We start from the raw sequence: 21260 nt of genomic DNA, 5'->3' as shown, positions 1-21260 counted from the left end.
AAAGTTGTCAATCCTGCTGAGAGACAGCAGACATATAATGAAGTGTAGTCATTATACCCTCATTAGTAGCATTCCAGCATTGGTGCTCATACTCGATGCTGAATATATCAAGATGTTTTCAAATGTTTTCTTGTATTTTTCACCATTTGCATATCATTACCATTTCGATCAGTCCCGCAATTTTTATAATTCCAAAACTTTTCTTTTTTTGCTGTTGCAATTTCCATGATGAGGAGTATACAGTGGATATAATAAGTCTACACACCACTGTTAAAATGTCAGGTTTTTGTCATATAAAAAAAAAATCATACCAAGAAAAATTATTTCAGAACTTTTTCCACCTTTTATGTCTCCCACAATCTGTACAAATCCATTGACAAAAACAAACTTAAATAATTTTGAGGGGGGAAATAATAACAAAACTAAAAAAATTGGTGTTAGGGGTCAAGTTCCTGCCTCTGTACAGGAGGAATCTCAGTCCGTCTCTGCTGCAGTCTGTCATTCTTCTCCTGCCGCAGTGGAGCCTGCTCAGCGGAGACATCGGTCCCAGCGTCTCGCTCAGTCCCACTCTGTACAAAGAGTTACTGCTGCTTTTCCGGCTTCTACCATTGAAGTCAGTGCTGGGCAGCGGCGATCAGACACTTCTGGGACTAAGTCCTGCTTTTCTCATTCTGAGCATGCCCTGAGTAAGATCTCTCAGTGGAGATCGAGGGTCACATGGTCAGATACTGCAGCTAAGTCCATTGGTCCTTTCAGGAAGGTCCTGTAGGTGCTAGGATTAAGTCCTGCTTGGCACACACTGAGCATGCCCAGGGCAAGATCTCTCAGTGGAGATTTAGGGTCACATGCTCAGGTATGGCAGCCTCTCATTGGTCCTTCTAGGAAGGTCTTTTACTTGCTGCAGCTATATAAGGCTCGCATGGCTGCACGGCCATGCACTAGTATTGCTTTCATTTATGTGCTTTGCGCCAGTGTGGTCATGTGGTTGTATGTGTTCAGGGACCCGGCTGAAATAAGCCCCTAGAATGCTGGCACCTCCTGCGAGGAGTTCGTATGCTTGTGTGTTCAGGGACCTGGCCGAAATTAGCCCCTAGAATGCTGGCACCTCCGGCGAGGAGTTTCGTGTGCGTGCAAAACCACTGACTGCTCTTCTTTAGACAGTTAGCCTGTGCCTCTGTGGAGTCTAACAGGGCGCAGCGCTTTGAGTTCACGGCTGCTCTGTGAAGTAACAGAGTTAGCTAACACTGCTATTAGTTCTGCTATTTACTAGCAGCAGGTTCTCCTGCGAACGCATCTATCCTAATAAAATATATACTTTCATTAGGTGCGTTCCGCTAGCCCTATCATAACAATTGGGATGCATAAGTGTGAACACCCTCTTATAACTGGGAATGTGGTTGCATGCAGAATTAGCCAATCAAATTTACACTCATGTTACATTCTGATTAACCCCATATAAAGATTATCTGTTCTAGTAGGATTTTCCTGACATTTTCTTAGTTGTATTTTAAAGTAAAAGTCATGATCCGTAACCATCCTACAACACAGCAAAGGGATCTCATTGTTAAAAGTAATTCAGTCAGGACAAGGATGTAAAAACATTTTTAAGGTATTAGATATGCCAGGAACCACCTGTGATATAGACATCCTTTTGGACCAATTGTCTTCTTGCATTTTCATCAAATTTTGAGGAACGTCCAGTTCTAGGTAATGTCACTGTTGTGTCAAATTTAAGCCACTTCTTGATGACCATCTCCATAGTATATCTAGTGTGTTAGACATTTTTTCTACCCTCCTTTAGACTGTGTAAGATAGCACTTACTGAATGTGTTGGGGGACACTCACTTGGCCACGATATTCAGACACACAGGAACACTTTCTACTTAAACAGCCTATGCGGCTTATTATGCCATCATAAACCGTACCACAAACAGTCCATTACACTTCATGGAACACAATAGGCACCAACCGACAGCATTAAATTGCAGTCTCTAAACCTGCTGGACCTTACTCCGTCCAGTTACCATGGGTGACCGTACAGTTCATTATATACATCCACGGAACATGTTAATCAGCGACAGTCTGTTCCACTGGCAGATACTTCTCTGCCGTTATCATAACCCCCTTTATCTGGAGTTACCTTTCTGGAGCTCTCGCTCCACATGCTGACTCCTTGTCAGTCTACACTCATCGTAAGCAGCCTAATGGGGATCACTGTCCCTGTGACCAGGGCAATCATGACAGTCCAGACTCTCCGAAGGCTGGTAGCTCCCCAATGCAGTACCGTCACTGACTCTGCTCACACATGGCCTCTCCGTGCGCTCTTCAGGACGTCCGTCCCCAGCTGGGACCGTTCAACACACAGGCCACTCAGTGCCAAAGCCCCACCATGTGCTATTCAGGGAGATATCACTCCCAACACATAGGTTTCCAGCACCTTGCACATGGACCAAACAGATCCAAACACTCTCCACCATGTGACCACACCATGGTCACATTATAAACCTGTAACCCCACCCCCTAAGTGGGAGGTGTGTGGTCAGTCAGACCCACCCAGCTCTCCGACTAACCCTGCAAGCCTCCCCTTAAGTAAACAAACACAAATACTTGTGGGACTACATGTCCCAGAACAACCTTACTTTAGGCTTACAGCGCAGACTCCCTCTGCGACACATACCGGCCATTTACAATCCTGCCGGTCACTGTTTCACCATCATAATCACAGATACGCCTCCATGCGCATCCCGAGGAGAAATTACAGCGCCCCCTAGCTGTAACATGGGTCACTGCATCACAACTGATAACTTTCAAAGATTGCTGTGTTGTAAGCTGTTTACAGACCACGGCTTTTGCTATAAAAATCAACTAATAGAATGTCAGGAAAATCTGACTAAATAAATCAAAATCAAGGTAAATGATGGCGGCTGTGTACTGACTACTATTTAATGTGAGTTTAAATGTGATTGGTTAATTCTGAAAATACCCTTTGTATTTACTTTTGTATTTTTTATTTCCACCTCAAAAACATTGGCAGGATTGCCAACTTAACTTTTTATTGTTTCTGGACAGTTTACAAAAAAAAAAAAAATTTTGGTTTGTTTCTTAAGGAATTTGCACAGATTATAGGTGACATTAATTGTGGAAAAAAAGTTCTGAAATCTTCTCGGTGTGATTTTTTTTTAGATGACAAAAACCTGGCATTTTAACAGGGGTGTGTTGACTTTTTCCATCCACTGTGTATCTTTTTTTCTCTCAGTTTCTTTATTGACTGCTATCTTAGGTTGATTGAGAGGACATAAATCTTTCTTATTAGGTTCCTTTTCACATCTCTGTGAAATCATTAGATAAAGTGACCTTCAACAACAGAAATATTATGTCTCAGCATAGCAGGTATGTTTCATGGCACATTAAGGACTAAAATACTTCCCATTATTTCATAGTGAAAAATTACTATTGCCAATTTGGTGTAACAAGAGATAAAAACATGACGCGGGCCATTTATGATAGACAGATGTTGCACAAATATACATTTCAATTTTCCATCTAACAACCACCTTTACCCTGAAAATATATCTGAAGGTAATCTACCCTGTCTGTCTGTCAGTAGAGAAATGCTATAATTTGGCCTTCAAACAAATATATGAACTTCTATTCCCTGGGACCCCTACGTAGGTTGGAGATAAGAATGGCCATTTTTGTCTCTACTTTACGTATAAAGAAATAGCTTACAACCATGAACATGAAACTGCATATTTTTAAATTTGCGTTGAAGAGTTTGTGAATAGGTTTTCTCATCAAAATGTTGTTTTTTATGGTCTGCAATAATTTTCTAACAACTTTCTATTGAAGCCCTGCAGCCACTCATACCTTGTAAAGAACACTTGAAGTTGTTCCACAACATATATAATGCTCTCTGGACCATTCTCGGCACCCCATTTGTGTCTGCTAACTGCCTGTGTGCTTTTCATGAAGATGATGCATCTTTATAAATGGCTAAAAAGATTCACACTCTTCCTCCTTCATCCTCCACTTTAGTACTCTATGGCAAATGGACAGGGCAAACTTCCCTGTCATGGTTCCCAATGGCAAGGGAACGTAAGAAACATATAAGTAACGAACGAGCTCTCGGGTGATGGAAACTCGAGTTGACCGTGAGCTAAATCTACCACACAACTAACAGTAGCCAGGGAGCATACCTACGGCTTCCTATATGCCACGCGCCAGCCGGAGGACTAACTACGCCTGGTAGAGGAAGAAACAGACCTGGCTTACCTCTAGGGAAATACCCCAAAAGATGATAGCAGCCCCCCACATGTAATAACGGTGAATTAAGAGGAAAAGACATACACAGTATGAAAGTAGATTTAGCAAAGAGAGGTCCACTTACTAGATAGCAGAAGGATACAAAAGAGGACTTCACGGTCAACTGAAAACCCTTTCAAAAACCATCCTGAAATTACTTTAAGACTCCTGTGTCAACTCATGACACAGGAGTGGCAATTTCAGCCCGCAAGAGCTTCCAGCTACAGAGAATTACAAAAACTGCAAACTGGACAAAAGGTACAAAACAAAAGGACAAAGTCCACTTAGCTGATCAGCAGACTAGTAGCAGGAACATGCAACCGAAGGCTCTGGTTACAATGATGACTGGCAAGGAAATGACTGGAGAGCAAGGCTAAATAGGAAACTCCCAAACACTGATGGAAGCAGGTGAACAGAAGCAGCAAAGTGCAAACAAGTCACCAGTACCACCAGCAACCACCAGGGGAGCCCAAAAAGCGGATACACAACAGTACCCTCCCCTTAAGGAGGGGGCACCGAACCCTCACAAGAACCGCCAGGGCGATCTGGATGAGCCCTATGAAAGGCACGAACCAAATCCGAGGCATGAACATCAGAGGCAGTTACCCAAGAATTATCTTCCTGACCATAGCCTTTCCATTTAACCAGATATTGAAGTCTCCGTCTGGAAATACGGGAGTCCAAGATCTTCTCTACGACGTACTCCAATTCACCCTCCACCAGCACAGGAGCAGGAGGTTCAGTAGAAGGAACCACCGGTACCTCATATCTCCGCAACAACGACCGATGGAACACATTATGGATAGCGAAAGATGCCGGGAGGTCCAAACAAAAGGAAACAGGGTTAAGAATCTCCAAAATCCTATAAGGACCGATGAACTGAGGCTTAAATTTGGGAGAAGAAACCCTCATAGGGACAAAACGGGAAGACAACCACACCAAGTCCCCAACGCGAAGGTGGGGACCAACACGACGACGACTGTTAGCAAACTGCTGAGTCCTCTCCTGGGACAATTCCAAATTATCCACCACTTGTCCCCAAATCCGATGCAACCGATCCACCACCGCATCCACTCCAGGACAATCCGAAGATTCAACCTGACCAGATGAAAAACGCGGATGAAACCCTGAATTGCAAAAGAAAGGAGAAACCAAAGTGGCAGAACTAGCCCGATTATTAAGAGCAAACTCCGCCAACGGCAGAAAGGCAACCCAATCATCCTGATCCGCAGACACAAAACACCTCAAATAAGTCTCCAAAGTTTGATTAGTTCGCTCCGTCTGGCCATTGGTCTGAGGATGGAATGCAGACGAAAAGGACAAATCAATGCCCAACCTGGCACAGACTGCCCGCCAAAATCTAGACACGAACTGGGTACCCCTGTCAGAAACGATGTTTTCCGGAATACCATGCAAGCGAACCACATTTTGAAAAAACAGAGGGACCAACTCAGATGAGGAAGGCAACTTAGGCAATGGCACCAAATGAACCATTTTAGAAAAACGGTCACACACCACCCAGATGACAGACATCTTCTGAGAAACAGGGAGATCCGAGATAAAGTCCATAGAGATGTGCATCCAAGGCCTCTTCGGAATAGGCAAGGGCAACAACAACCCACTAGCCCTAGAACAACAAGGCTTGGCCCGAGCACACACATTGCAAGACTGCACAAAAACACGCACATCTCGAGACAGGGAAGGCCACCAGAAGGATCTAGCCACCAAATCTCTGGTGCCAAAAATTCCCGGATGACCTGCCAGAGTAGAAGAATGAACTTCCGAGATGACTCTAGTGGTCCACTCGTCAGGAACAAACAGTCTACCAGACGGACAACGATCAGGTCTATCCGCCTGAAATTCTTGCAAAGCACGTCGCAAATCTGGAGAGACAGCAGACAAAACCACTCCATCCTTAAGGACACCAGCAGGTTCAGAATTCCCAGGAGAGTCAGGCTCAAAACTCCTAGAAAGAGCATCTGCTTTCACATTCCTAGAACCCGGTAAGTACGAGACCACAAAATTAAACCGGGAAAAGAACAACGACCAACGTGCCTGTCTAGGATTCAGGCGCCTGGCAGACTCCAAATAAATTAAATTCTTGAGATCAGTCAAAACTACCACCTGATGTCTGGCACCCTCAAGCCAATGACGCCACTCCTCAAATGCCCACTTCATGGCCAAAAGCTCCCGATTACCAACATCATAGTTTCGCTCGGCGGCCGAAAATTTTCGCGAAAAGAACGCACAAGGTCTCATCACTGAGCAGTCGGAACTTTTCTGCGACAAAAACGCCCCTGCTCCGATCTCGGAAGCATCGACCTCAACCTGAAAGGGAAGAGAAACATCAGGCTGGCGCAACACAGGGGCAGACAAAAAGCGGCGCTTAAGCTCCCGAAAGGCCTCCACGGCAGCAGGGGACCAATTGGCAACATCAGCACCCTTTTTAGTCAAATCCGTCAGAGGTTTAGCAACGCCAGAAAAACCAGCTATAAATCGACGATAAAAATTAGCAAAGCCCAAGAATTTCTGGAGACTCTTCAGAGAAGTAGGCTGCATCCAGTCGTAAATAGCCCGAACCTTGACAGGGTCCATCTCAATAGAAGAAGGGGAAAAAATATACCCCAAAAATGAAATTTTTTGAACCCCAAAAACACACTTTGAACCCTTTACACACAAAGAATTCTCCCGCAAAACCTGAAAAACCCTCCTGACCTGCTGAACATGAGACTCCCAGTCATCAGAAAAAATCAAAATATCATCCAAGTACACAATCATAAATTTATCCAAATATTCACGGAAAATATCATGCATTAAGGACTGAAAGACAGAAGGTGCATTAGAAAGTCCAAAAGGCATTACCAAATACTCAAAATGGCCCTCAGGCGTATTAAATGCGGTTTTCCACTCATCCCCCTACTTAATTCGCACCAAATTATACGCCCCACGAAGATCAATCTTAGAGAACCACTTAGCCCCCCTTATGCGAGCAAACAAATCAGTCAGCAAAGGCAACAGATACTGATAATGAACAAATCAAGGTTACAGACAAAATAAATTTGGACTGTAAAGTGCCAATTGAAATGGACTTGTCAACCTTCCTTGTACGTTTAGAGCATGCCGATATAACATGAGCAGAATCACCACAATAGAAGCATAACCCATTTTTACGCCTATAATTCTGCCGCTCGCTTCTGGACATAACTCTGTCACATTGCATTTTCTCTGGCGTCTCTTCAGAAGATACCGCCAAATGGTGCACGGGTTTGCGCTCCCGCAAACACCGATCAATCTGTATTGCCATTGTCATGGACTCATTCAGACCTGTAGGCGCAGGGAACCCGACCATAACATCTTTAACGGCATCAGAAAGGCCCTCTCTGAAATTTGCCGCTAAGGCGCACTCATTCCACTGAGTAAGCACAGACCACCTACGAAATTTTTGGCAGTATATCTCCGCTTCATCTTGCCCTTGAGATAGGGCTATCAAAGCTTTTTCAGCTTGAATCTCCAAATTAGGTTCCTCATAAAGCAACCCTAAAGCCAGGAAAAACGCATCCACATTGAGCAACGCAGGATCCCCTGGTGCCAATGAAAATGCCCAATTTTGAGGGTCACCTCGCAGCAAAGAGATTACAATCTTAACCTGCTGGATAGGATCTCCTGAGGAGTGAGGTCTGAGAGAAAGGAATAATTTACAATTATATTTGAAATTCAAAAACCGAGATCTATCTCCGGAAAACACCTCTGGTGTAGGGATTTTAGGTTCAGAAATAGGAGCATGTATAACAAAATCTTGTAAATTTTGAACCTTCGTAGCAAGATTATTTAAACCTGCAGCCAAACTCTGAGGATCCATCTTTAAACAGGTGAGCTCAGAGCCATTCAAGGATTATAAGGAGACAAAGGCAAAGGCTGTAATTAAAGCTGAAATACAACTGATCCAACTATGGAGCAAGCATAGAGGAAAAAGGGAAAAAAAAAAAAAAAATTTACAGACTTCTTTTTTCTCTCCTTTCTTCTGCCAATAAGTTTAACACAGGCCGGTCATACTGTCATGGTTCCCAATGGCAAGGGAACGTAAGAAACATATAAGTAACGAATGAGCTCTCGGGTGATGGAAACTCGAGTTGACCGTGAGCTAAATCTACCACACAACTAACAGTAGCCAGGGAGCATACCTACGGCTTCCTATATGCCACGCGCCAGCCGGAGGACTAACTACGCCTGGTAGAGGAAGAAACAGACCTGGCTTACCTCTAGGGAAATACCCCAAAAGATGATAGCAGCCCCCCACATGTAATAACGGTGAATTAAGAGGAAAAGACATACACAGTATGAAAGTAGATTTAGCAAAGAGAGGTCCACTTACTAGATAGCAGAAGGATACAAAAGAGGACTTCACGGTCAACTGAAAACCCTTTCAAAAACCATCCTGAAATTACTTTAAGACTCCTGTGTCAACTCATGACACAGGAGTGGCAATTTCAGCCCGCAAGAGCTTCCAGCTACAGAGAATTACAAAAACTGCAAACTGGACAAAAGGTACAAAACAAAAGGACAAAGTCCACTTAGCTGATCAGCAGACTAGTAGCAGGAACATGCAACCGAAGGCTCTGGTTACAATGATGACCGGCAAGGAAATGACTGGCGAGCAAGGCTAAATAGGAAACTCACAAACACTGATGGAAGCAGGTGAACAGAAGCAGCAAAGTGCAAACAAGTCACCAGTACCACCAGCAACCACCAGGGGAGCCCAAAAAGCGGATACACAACACTTCCCCAAGTTGGCACTCTGGGACCAGGGTAGGGAAAATCTTTTTACTCATTCCTAAGCCACCCACAAAACCCTCACAGCCAAGGGAGTAGACAGATCCCATTCTTTGGACAGGAGAAATGCACAGAGTGAGATTTCAGAGGCTGTATGAATGACGACTTTGACAGTATCTACATCAGAGGTGTAGGGGTGACATTAGCAGAAACTTAGGGGTGGGGGACCGATCATAGTTTGGAGACACCTATTTGCTACACATCTGTCCAGGGTCCCTGCTCTGCTCACTACATCCCGGTCTGCTAAACTTTCCAATGCTCCATGTCGGGCTTTGGAAAGGCGTGAAACGGCCGTAGTCCGTCAGGTCTTTTATACCACCTGGAAAAACTCCCTTGACACCTGCACCTCCGCATGTAACAATGTTATTTTTGTCATGGATTAAACCCACGCATCAATAAGGATCAGGTGAGTGCTGCTATTCTTTTCATCTTTGATGCTTCATGAATTTACTCTATGCGATTGCACCACCCCTTAGGGATCCTTCAAGGAGATTTAAGAGAAGTATGTTATGCAGACATATTGTTGCCGTAATGGTGCCTAAAAGCTTTCTGTTTTATGTGCATGAGAATGCTGGTATTGGTCAGGATGGTAGTGGTCTGGCCCCTGCCTATCTTGGTATGGCACAGGATCCAAATAACTGCTAAATTATCATCCACACTTTCTTTTAAAAAGCACCAGACTGGGGAACCCCATACCCTTGGGCTGGGAACTTGTCACGTGTGGATTCTTTGGGGAACAGTTTCTCGCCTGCTCCCTCTAGTCACCCCACTGCCTCATCCTGCCTGTTGTGATGCTATGGATCCCTCCCCATCTGCGCTGCTGTCCTCGCTTTACATGGCACCTTCCCAGATTGGGTCAGTGACTTCATCGTCCACGACCTTGTCTTCAATTTTTGCACCTTGATCCTCCTGTCTTGTTGAATTAACAACATCACTTGTGGGCAACTGTATCTCATCATCATTTATCTCTTTAGACACTAATTGCCATTCCCCACCATCCCTCTGGAAATGTGTAGAGTGATAGGCCAGAATCAATAAATGGAAATGTAATGAGCGCCTTGGAGTGTCAGAATGTGGGATCACTTGTCTTCTAGAACTCACCATGGTGGGAAAAAGTAGGACCAGGGTGAGGATTATGTGGTCCAGACTCTTGGCTAGTGAGACTGAACCATGAGGAAGACAGGGTGGTGCTGGGAAACACAGTGGAAGTATAATCTGCTATCTAACTGACCACCTGTTCGCAGATTTCTGTTTTCAAGGGTGGTGTTTCACTCCATCCTGCAAAGTGGGAGAGGAAGCTAGGCACAGTTTCACCTGGCCCACAGCCTCAGCATGCACCATCAGCATCACATCCACTTTCCCGTCCCTTACCGCACGCCTTGTGCATTTTAAATTAAGTATATAATATATGCCTGCAAACTTTCTTCCAGTATTAATAGGGAACAGAAAAGATGTAGCCCATGAAAATGACTTTTGATCTTAGGTTGCAGCAGCAGTATACATATGGAAGTACTGTAAGGCAAAAAACCCTTCCTATATGCCTCTAATCCAGAACTATATCTCCTCCACCAGCTATCATTACACTGAATGCAGGTAACAGCAGTTTTTACTAGAGTAAGGACAGTATGTAGCCCTGAAAGGGAATTTTGCTTTAATGGTACAGCAGTATACAAGTACTACAATAGCAATTACACCCTGCCTATGTGCCTCCTCTAATCTAAGTTCTCTGTCCTAGATCAACTCTCTATGAGCTACTTCTAGAGAAGAGTTTGCTGAGCATCACGTCACTGGTTCTTATATAAGACCCTGTGATGCAATTTGGCTGACCAATCACAGTAATGCCAGTAGACAACAGCTACGACATTATCGTGTATGGCAGGCAATCCCCACATATTTACTGGCTGTCTAACAGCTACAAAACATGTGGGGCAGGGATTCAAGGATGGCATTTGGCAACCCGCTGCTCAACTGAGTATCGAACAGTGACAAGCACGCTCGCTTATCACTAGTAATAAAGTATATTACAAATATCCACAACTTTGCAAATGCTGATCGATCGTTAAATAAAAAAAAGTTTAAGCATCTTGTGGCTTTTATATTATGCAATTGCTCTACAAAGAGAAGTGATAGATCATTTTATGAATATTTGCATTATCATCCTTTGTTTCCATAATTTAGTATATTAATAAGATCATTAGATCATTATTTTTTATTTCCCTAGCTATAATAAAATGTATCATCATTCTTTTGTATGAGGTCACTCGTTTTATGAATAGAAGAATATAAAAGACGAGGTGTCCATCTTTAATTTCAGACTTCGTCAATTTTTGAGCTACATTTTACGCAGGATATTCTCGGTCTTAAAAAGCAGGTCCACTCCTGACCTCTGCTTCCAACCACCAATAGAATTTCAATTCCTCTTTATAATAAATTATAATTAATAATAACAATGTGATTTTCTATCATTTACACTACAATAAGAAAACAGGAACCTTTGAGGTTTTACTCACAAGACAGCAGTCAGGCTAATTACCCAACCAAGAACTCTGCACTAGTGATGGGTAAATCGGCCGAAGTTCCGTTCGTTCGAATTTGGCAAGGAAATACGATTCACCATGTAGTTATTCTGTACAAATTGAATTTTCCCTATTATACTGTTCTGTATCTCCACACTCCAGAGAATAATAAATATAGGGTGTAAAAACTAAATAAAGAAAATGTTTACAGGTGCACAACGTCCTCTTTGGGTACCTCCACGGGTTCCAATTCCAAGTCTATGACGTGCACTGCTCATCGTGATCATTAGGTTTGTGCCAAGCAACATTTTGCTGAACTTGCATTAATCAAATCACAAAAAAAATTTGATTAGAGAGCATCAATTTTTGCCATTGGACAGGATAGTACATCCGATGGCAGAACCTCCGCTTTGATGCTGGCTCCAGCGGTGAACCCTCATCAAAGTCGGGACTTGTCAGCTGTTTTGAACAGCTGACATGTGCCAGCAATTGGCACAGGTGGAATTGTGATCCGCCCGCACCTATTAACTAGTTAAATGCCACTGTCAAACTCTGATAGAGGCATTTAACAAGCGCTTCCGGCCATCCGGACGGAGATGCGCGCACTGGTGACCCTGTCACATGATCGGGGGTCATTGGTGCGAAGGCATAACAACCAGAGGTCTCCTGCAGACCTCAATGGTTGTTGATGCGAGATTGCTATGAGTGCCACCCTGTGGTCGGCGCTCATAGCAGTGCTGTAATTCTCCTACATAGAGGCGATCTGATCATTGCCTCTATGTAGCAGCGCCGATCGGGTTATGGCAGCTTCTAGTCTCCCATGGAGGCTATTGAAGCATGGGAAAAGTGAAAAAAAATGTTTTTAAAAATATGAAAAAAATAAAAAAAATAAAAGTCCAAATCACCCCCCCTTTGCCCTATTCAAAATAAAACAATAAAAAAATCAAACCTACACATATTTGGTATCACCACTTTCAGAATCGCCTGATCTATCAATAAAAAAAGAAATAACCTGATCGCTAAACGGCATAGCGATACAAAAATTAAAAACGCCAGAATTACATTTTATTGGTCGCCTCGACATTGTGTTAAAATGCAATAACGGGCAATCAAAAATTCGTATCTGCACCAAAATGGTATCATTAAAAACATCAGCTCGGCACACAAAAAAATAAGCCCTCCCCCAACCCCAGATCTCGAAAAATGGAGACACTATAGGTATCGGAAAATTGCGCAATTTTAATTTTTTTTTAGCAAAGTTTGAAATTTTTTTTCACCACTTAAATAAAAGAGAAACTAGACATGTTTGGTGTCTATAAACTGGTAATGACCTGGAGAATCATAATGGCAGGTCAGATTTAGCATATAGTGAATCTATCAAAAAAGCCAAACAAAAAACAAGAGTGGGATTGCACTTTTTTTGCAATTTCACCGCATTTTTTTCCCATTTTCTAGTACACGACATAGGAAAACCAATGATGTCGTTCAAATTTACAACTCATCCCTCAAAAAATAAGCCCTCACATGGCCATATTGACGGAAAAATAAAAAAGTTATGGCTCTGGGAATAAGGGGAGCAAAAAATGAAAACGCAAAACCGAAAAAAGCTTTGGGGGTTAAGGGGTTAAGCAAATGTCCCCACTTTTGTCTCAATTTTCGACCATTGACAGCAGTCCATTCATCCATTCATGCCCATAAAATGTATTAGTATTTTCAAGATTAAAGGGTTTTCTGCAAAATTTTGTACATAAAAATCAAGAAGACAATATATAGATCAGCCAGTACATCATCTTACTGCATACCGATGGCAAAAGAGTCCAAACTCATTTTTAATTAGATAGATAGATTCAATTGCAAAACATCTAATTTCTAAGTTTCAATACTAAAATCTACGGCAATGTAAGGGAGTGTGTCAGCCCAAACCGCTATTACATACTAAACATATTGCGCTGTAGGGTACATAGCCCAATTTAGGCCCTAATTCATTAAGACTGGCATCTCAAACACTAGTTTAAAGGAGGACTATGAAGGAATAAGATCCAATATGACGCACTCTACTTAATTAATTCAATCCATCTTATTCATGGACTTATTCAGGGACTGGAGTAACATTTCTGACACCCAAAAAGCTGCCATATTTGTTGAATTTGATGACCCACAAAGCTACGACTCGTCCAGCCTCAGTTCTTCTTCAGCCCAGCCCACTATGGCAGAGCTGGCAAGGGCTAGTGTAAAAAGACCAAAAGTCTCATTTTTCCACGTTGAGCACAAATTGTCCTACTTTTCAAAGTGTTTTGTGCTAATTTTATGGCAAAAACATATCAATTAATCTCTCACTTAGTGTTCTAATTACTGCCTCTATTCTGCAGAAACTCAAATTTAATCAAATACGTTAATTGGGCTGCTCGGTGCACCCTTGGTGTGGCCAAGAAGCTAAATGTATTGTTCCGCCCACTGTTTATGAATGCACAACCCCCCTCACTGGTGATCCACAACATTGGCTTACCTGAGCTTTTTCTTTAGCCCTTGACCTAGCAAGACAAAGCTATCAATCACCACTGAGGAGCATAAGTTAAGGCAGAAATGTACCTAATGGAGTACTTGTCTTCCAGTGGCGCACAACAGTTGAAAAATGCACCACCTAGAGACTCTTTCTAGATTTTCTGGATCTTTAAAATTGATGGTGCCGTGCCTCCTGTTTCGTTTACCAGGCACAGTTGTATACTTTTATTAGCTGCTGTGCCTGGAATTATAGCCTAGCAGTAAGAAAAGAAAGTTTGTGGATACAGCTCTCATCTATCCAATATATGTATTTTGTTCAATCTTGTTCCTGCACAAACCACTCCACTGTGCATGGATAACGGTTGTGAGGTTTGTTTGAAATGACGAAAAAAGTTTTGTAATCCAAAGTGAATTAAAAGCAAAAATTACTTTTTATGACTTCATTAAAATAGTAGAATAGGCATAAAAAATACTAATGCGTTTCGAGTCTGGCTGATTTTTAATCGTAGCTGTAGTTCAAAAGTGATAAAACTACTGGTATAAAAACACCTAGAGCCCGCTAATTAAATTACATCACATATTGAGTCAGCGAGACTCGAAATGCGGCAGATATTTTTTTAAGCCAATGCAACTATTGTAATGAAGACATTTTGTTCTTAATTCACTTTCCTGGATTGAAAAACTTTTTATGATCACTTTGAATTACAAAGATGCAGAACCGGGCACAGTGGTTCTTAGAAGGACGGGGCTGTGCTGTACAGAGTAATGTAAAAATGAATTGATGGGGTGCACCTTGGATCTCAGTGGACCTCTTCCAAAAACATCAACAAATATAAAGAACTGGAAACCTCCTGTGCATAATGTAGATAAGAGGAAAGTCTCTATAAAAAGGACAAAAATCTAAAATAGAAAAAAATATTAGTTTCCTCGCTAATTTTCAACCCATATTCTTCACAGAACATAATACCAGAAATGCTATCAAACGGCACTGCAAATTCTAATGCCAGGATATTGCCAAGGAAATGGCTTTCTGGACAGGGATGCATATAATGCACGTCTTCCATGAATTTACCATTATAACAATTAGCATCATCAAGACTGTAATAAGAAATCATTTTCAGTAGCTGCATTACTACTTTCCTATTAATGGCAGTAGACAACCTCTGTGAGTTGCTGAAGACTGTTGTAAATTTTCTATTCCGTCCGAATCAGCAATTTTCCACTTTTTTTAGCTATTAACTGACTTTGCCAAATCACTTGAATCATCTTTTAACTTTTTATTGCATCTAATAATTTCTGCTTCATGCTCTGTCCCAGGTGTGTTCATTAAACTACGGAGAACGTGTAACATATGGCTTAATCACAGAGAGAGTGAGCGCCACTGAATCGCGCAGTGAAAACGAAGCCTAATATACTCATTTGATGTGATGGTCTTAGATAATGTTACAATGTAAAAAGCGATTATGTTTTAATAGTGGCTAAGGCAATGATCAAAGGTAAATTCCTATTAATGTAAAACAGTTTCTCAAGGTTCTTTTCAAGATCCAGGTGTACTGAGAGCTGCATAAGTTATATTATTTCATGTCTACATAATTTCTCGCTTGTCTTGATGAGGAGGAATGTTGGCATCAAACGCTCCTGATTCACTGAGAGGCATCTGATGACTGCCGTGCCCTCGTCCTGCCCCAGGTCTATGAATTTTGGCAGAGCAGGGAGAAACTTGGGGGAAAATGCAAAAAGTTGCCGCAAATGTGACTTACGCAAAAAAATGCAACATTTACACCAGAATTCAGGTGACATAGCTTTAATCCCTTTACCCCCAAGGGTGGTTTGCACGTTAATGACCGGGCCAATTTTCACAATTCTGACCACTGTCCCTTTATGAGGTTGTAACTCTAGAAAGCTTCAACGGATCCCGGTGATTCTGACATTGTTTTCTTGTGACATATTGTACTTCATGATAGTGGTAAAATTTCTTTGATATGACTTGCATTTATTTGTGCAAAAAAATTGAAATTTGGCAAAAATTTTGAAATAATCGCAATTTTCCAACTTTGAATTTTCATGCCCTTAAATCACAGAGATATGTCACACAAAATACTTAATAAGTAACATTTCCCACATGTCTACTTTACATCAGGAAAAATTTTGGAACCAAAATTTTGTTTTGTTAGGAAGTCATAAGGGTTAAAAGCTGACCAGCGATTTCTCATTTTTACAACACCATTTTTTTTTAGGGACCACATCACATTTGAAGTCCCTTTGGGGGGTCTATATGATAGAAAATACCCAAAAGTGACACCATTCTAAAAACTACATTCAATAAGTTTATTAACCCTTTTGGTGCTTCACAGGAATTTTTGGAATGTTTAAAAAAAAATGAACATTTCACTTTTTTTCACAAAAAAATTACTTCAGATCCAAATTTTTTTATTTTCCCAAGGGTAACAGGAGAAATTGGACCCCAAAAGTTATTGTGCAATTTGTCCTGAGTACGCTGATACCCCATATGTAGGGGGTAAACCAGTGTTTGGTTACATGGCAGACCTCAGAAGGGTCGTCTGGAGCGTCGTTTGACTTTTTCAATGCAAAATTGGCTGGAATTGAGATTGGAAGCCATGTCGCGTTTGGAGACCCCCTTATGTGCCTAAACAGTGAAAACTCCCCCACAAGTGATATTATTTTGGAAACTAGACCCCCCAAGGAACTTATTTAGATGTGTGATGAGGACTTTGAACCTCCAAGGACTTTATAGAAGTTTATAACACAGAGTCGTAGAATTAAAAAATCATATTGTTTCCACAAAAATGATCTTTTCACCCCCAATTTTAATTTTCCCAAGGGTAACAGGACCCCAAAAGTTATTGTGCAATTTGTCCTGAGAATGCTGATACCCCATATGTGGGAGTAAACCAGTGTTTGTGTGCATGGCAGAGCTCGGAAGGGAAGGAGCGCCTTTTGACTTTTTCAATGCAAAATTGGCTGAAATTGAGATCGGACATCATGTCGTGCTTGGAGAGCCCCTGATGTGCCTAAACAGTGGAAACCCCCCAATTCTAACTCCAACCCTAACCCCAACACACCCCTAACCCTAATCCCAACCCTAACCATAACCCTAACACACCCCTAACCCTAATCCCAACCCTAACCCTAATCCCAGCCGTGCCCGTAATCCTAAATCTAGCCCCAACCCAAACCCAAATGGGAAAATGGAAATAAATACTTTTTTTATTGTAGTATTTTTCCCTAACTAAGGGGGTGATAAACGGGGGTTTGATTTACAATTTATAGTGGGTTTTTATGTTTGGCAGCTGTCACACACTAAAATACTCTTTTCATTGCAAAAAATAGTTTTTGCATCACCACATTTTGAGAGCTATAATTTTTCCATCTTTTGGCCCACAGAGTCATGTGAGGTCTTGTTTTTTGCGGGACTAGTTGACGTTTTTATTGTTACCAATTTCGAGCACATGACATTTTTGATCGCTTTTTACTCTGATTTTTGTGAGGGCATTTATACCGTTCTGCGTCTGATAAAATTGATAAAGCAGTTTTATTCTTCGGGTTAGTACGATGACAGCGATTCCTCATTTATATTTTTTTATGTTTTGGCACTTTTATACAAAAAAACTATTTTATATAAAAAAAATAGTTATTTTTGCATCGCTTTATTTTGAGAGCTGTAACTTTTTTATTTTTGTGGTGATGGAGTTATATGGCAGCTTGTTTTTTGCGGGACACGATGCCGTTTTCAGTGGTACCATGTTTATTTATATCTGTCTTCTTTATCGCGTGTTATTCCACTTTTTGTTTGGCAGTATGATGATAAAGCATTGTTTTTTTGCCTTTTTTTTTAATGGTGTTCACTAAAAGTGTTAATTAGTGGGACAGTTTTATAGGTCGGGTCATTACAGATGCAGCAATACTAAATATGTGTATTTTTACTGTTTAGATTTTTTTATTCAAATATTTATTTATTAATGGAATAAATATTGATTTTTTTATTTTTAAAAAAAATATTTTTACAATTATTAATTTATTTTTTTAATTCATTCTAACTTTTACACTTTGTCCCACTATGAGACACTCATTTTCTGCAGGCTGATCGCTTATATGGCATGCACAGGAAGTCTTTCAGCTCTGGTAACCCGGATATCATCATGACGACATCGGGTTACCATGGGAGCAAGTGGCAGAGGGGCTGATCATGTTTGATCGCAGAGTTCTGGGGGTTTAAGTGCAGGGAGCGGTCCGGGAGAGCGGCTGATCGCATGTGACATACTAGTCCATCCATGGGAATTAAGTCCCAGATCACATGAATGGAATAGTACATCTTATGCCAGAAAGGGGTTAATGCATCGGGGTCGAAGTGTTTGGAAAGGAAAAGCATAATGTCAGACGCTCTTGGCTTCATTTGATTTGCTTGCAGAGACCAGCAATAATGTTCTAGTAGCCCAGAGAATATTTGCTTATTTTAATGAAAATTTAATCATTCATTTATTTTGTTGTAAATATTTACTTTTCAGCAATAGTTAATTACATGTTCCACATCTGGTAAATTACCGCTAATAACTATGAAAAATTGTTACAAAGGAAAGTTGGTCTAAATTCGCTGACTCAGATCTTATTCTCAGTTGTAGCCTCTACCCCTTTAAGTTTACACCCCTGGATGAAAAAATTCCAAGAAAGTTGACATAATCAAAATAGATCTAACCTGGTGGGTGAACAGTGTATTAGGACCACCCTACTCTCTCCTAAAAGATGTTGTTGGGGAAATTCAATATAAGACATATGATCCGCTAGAGATGTCTGTCAGAAATCTATATGCACGGTATTGTTTATGGGGGTTGGTAGAACTAGCTATCTGATGTGTATGGCCATCACACCCATAGACAACCATTAGTTGGGCTCCACAACTACCATGGACTTTCAATAATATTGGGACAAATGCATTTTGGGCTTCCGTAAGCTCCAGAGCCATAGTGCAACTGCATCCCCTACACCCACTATACTTCTACCACTGGACTATCACTTCTTTTCTTGAGTTTAACACGGGTAATGTATCAGGACTAGTGTTGAGCATTCCGATACTGCAAGTATCGGGTATCGGCCGATACTTGCTGTATCGGAATTCCGATACCGAGATCCGATATTTTTGTGATATCGGGTATCGGTATCGAAACAACATTAATGTAAAAATGTGTAAAAGAGAGAATTAAAATAAAAAATATTGCTATACTCACCTCTCCGACGCAGCCTGCACCTTACCGAGGGAAGCGGCAGCGTTCTTTGTTTAAAATTCGCGCTTTTCTTTCCTTTACGTGAGTCCCGGCTTGTGATTGGTTGCGTGCCGCCCATGTGACCGGGACGCAACCAATCACAGAAAGCCGTGACGTAATTTCAGGTCCTTCAGGATTTTAAAATTACGTTCCGGCGTTGTGATTGGTTGCGTCGCAGTCACATGGGCGACGCAACCAATCACAGCAAGCCGTGACGTAATTTCAGGTCCTTAAGGATTTTAAAATTACGTCCCGGCTTTGTGATTGGTTGCGTCGCAGTCACATGGGAGACGCAACCAATCACAAGCCGTGACGTCACGGGAGGCTGGACACGCGCGCATTTTAAAATGGGCGCGTGTCCAGCCTCCCGTGACGTCCCGGCTTGTGATTGGTTGCGCCGCGATCAACCAATCACAAGCCGGGAGGCTGGACACACGCCCATTTTAAAATTTTAAAATGCGCGCGTGTCCAGCCTCCCGGCTTGTGATTGGTTCACCGCGGCGCAACCAATCACAAGCCGGGACGTCACGGGAGGCTGGACACGCGCCCATTTTAAAAAGCGCGCGTGTCCAGCCTCCCGTGACGTCACGGCTTGTGATTGGTTAATGGCGGCCATGTTGCCGGGACGCGGACCAATCACAGCAAGCCGTGACGTAATTTCGTCACGGCTTGCTGTGATTGGTCCGCGTCCCGGCAACATGGCGCCGTGACCAATCATAAGCCGGGACGTCACTGGAGGCTGGACACGCGCGCTTTTTAAAATGGGCGCGTGTCCAGCCTCCCGTGACGTCCCGGCTTGTGATTGGTTAATGGCGGCCATGTTGCCGGGACGCGGACCAATCACAGCAAGCCGTGATGTAATTTCGTCACGGCTTGCTGTGATTGGTCCGCGTCCCGGCAACATGGCCGCCCTGACCAATCACAAGCCGGGACTTCACGTAACCAAGTAAAAGCGCGAATTTTAAACAAACAACGCTGCCGGTTCCCTCGCTGAGGTCCAGGCTGCGTCGGAGAGGTGAGTATAGCGATATTTTTTATTTTAATTCTTTCTTTTACACATTTATATGGATCCCAGGGCCTGAAGGAGAGTTTCCTCTCCTTCAGACCCTGGGAACCATCAGGAATACCGTCTGATACTTGAGTCCCATTGACTTGTATTGGTATCGGGTATCGGTATCGGATTGGATCCGATACTTTGCCGGTATCGGCCGATACTTTCCGATACCGATACTTTCAAGTATCGGACGGTATCGCTCAACACTAATCAGGACTTGAACCCAGCAGCTCTTGTGTATCAGGCGGCAGCTCCTCCCTCTGGGCTATTCAGTTCGCTGGACAGTTCTTTGCTAAACCAGATACCAGTACCTGTGTTGGTCCTAATTGTTTCCACCCTTTATTTCCTGATTGTCTCCACCCCAAGTTTCTGATTGGCTCAACCCTGTGACCTTCTGATTGAACACCCTACTTAAACCTGGTGCTGAACTTCCTTCCATGTGAGATTATTGAGCTCTCAGCCTTTACTCTAGCTTCTTTCCACCTGCTGCTTATCCTCAAGATTCTACTGCTGCTACCATGTACCGACCTCTGGCTATTTCATGACTACGATTCCCGCTTATCCTCAAGATTCTACTGCTGCTTCCATGTATTGATCTCTGGCTATTTCCTGACGATACTACCTGCTGGTGTTGACCCTACTGGTTGCAATATCACTACTCCAACTCAGGTTCAATTCATAACATAATGATTCCTTTGCATTAAATTGAGTCAAGACAGCAAAGATTGTTGTGTAGTATGAGGTCTGTTACTCTCTATCTGCCCTCCATGTGTAGTG

At 42.3% G+C, this 21260-nt stretch overlaps 1 protein-coding gene across 1 annotated transcript in view; it reads left to right on the top strand.

Moving 5' to 3' along the window:
* The window catches only part of C2H16orf78 (chromosome 2 C16orf78 homolog), a 203158-nt gene that overhangs the window by 898 nt on the left and 181000 nt on the right, over positions 1 to 21260 (top strand). The window lies entirely within an intron of this gene.

Source organism: Ranitomeya variabilis, chromosome 2, assembly GCF_051348905.1.
Source record: "Ranitomeya variabilis isolate aRanVar5 chromosome 2, aRanVar5.hap1, whole genome shotgun sequence".
NCBI lineage: Eukaryota > Metazoa > Chordata > Amphibia > Anura > Dendrobatidae > Ranitomeya > Ranitomeya variabilis.
Note: the sequence above shows the minus strand (reverse complement) of the source record. Positions and strands in the feature narration are given on the sequence as shown.